The following is a 1,073-nucleotide window of genomic DNA, read 5'->3' as shown; positions in this document are numbered from 1 at the left end:
TGGGAAAAGGAAGTTCAGAGTTTCTGCTTGGATGCATTCCACTCAGGTCTGGCCTTGACTCAAAATTTAGTATTTTTCCAGCAGAACTGTGTGATTGTCCTCCGAGCCTAGGAATCCCCAGGACCCCCCAGAAGGCCGAATCTAGACGAGAGCAACACTTCAGACTCGGTGTGGGCTTGGCCAGGGACCGCCTGCCCCAGTTGCTTTCCCCCCACGCAGAGCTTCCTGCGGACTGGGGTTGGCACCTGTGGGCTGCACACTCACCTATGACCGTGGGCTCCAAGTCCACGAAGACAGCCCGGGGCACGTGCTTGCCGGACTCGGTCTCAGTGAAGAAGGTGTGGAAGGAGTCGTCTCTGCACCCCGGGGTCTTGTTGCTGAGCATGGCGCCATCGGGCTGGATGTGGTGCTCCAGGCAGTAGAGCTCCCAGCAGCCGTCGCCCATCTGCACCCCAGCGTGGCTCACGTGGATGGAGACGCACTCGTGCTGGTGGGGCGGACACAGGCTGTGAGCAGGGGGCGCTCGAAAAGCCCTGCCTGGGAGCAGCCGCATCCTCCTCCCTGAAGGCTGAAGTGAGCAACCCGGATCCGAAACCCGGAGACTGGCTCCTCTGCCCAGGGCTGCGGTCTTCCGGGGCAGGGACTAGAGAGAGCCACAGCACAGCCAAATCCCACTGCACAGTGCCCTCCTGCTGGCGGTGGTGGCTTGGGAAGGCTCAGGGCCCCTGGAGCTTCTAGGTTCTGGCAGTGGGGCCTAGGCTCCCAGGTGGGCCCTGGCAGTGGCTCTGTCCTTCACACGGTGACAGGAAGGAGACCTTGTGCAGGCTGCGCATTGCTAGAGGAAAGTACAGCCGCTTGTGACAGCTCGGCCACAGGCTCCCTTACCGGGGAGACATCTGCCCACTCTAGACACCCGTCACTGACCCCTGCAATGGAGAGTTCAGCCCAAGCCCGTACGTGCTCAAGGGTCCCGGCGAGGCCGGGACTGCGGCTGTAGGCGGGCGCCTCTCGGGCGGCTCCCAGGTCCCCTGTGGGCCGCAGATCCTGCGTCCCGAGCCGGAGCGCCCCAGAGC

At 63.5% G+C, this 1,073-nt stretch overlaps 1 pseudogene; it reads right to left on the bottom strand.

Annotated features, from left to right (window-relative positions):
• The window catches only part of LOC104870015, a 7,834-nt pseudogene extending 6,790 nt beyond the window's left edge, over positions 1-1,044 (bottom strand).
• Between the last annotated feature and the right edge of the window lie 29 nt (positions 1,045-1,073).

The sequence above is a fragment of the Fukomys damarensis genome, unplaced genomic scaffold (assembly GCF_012274545.1).
Source record: "Fukomys damarensis isolate Sample0158 unplaced genomic scaffold, DMR_v1.0_HiC HiC_scaffold_11, whole genome shotgun sequence".
Taxonomy (NCBI): Eukaryota; Metazoa; Chordata; class Mammalia; order Rodentia; family Bathyergidae; genus Fukomys; species Fukomys damarensis.
Note: the sequence above shows the minus strand (reverse complement) of the source record. Positions and strands in the feature narration are given on the sequence as shown.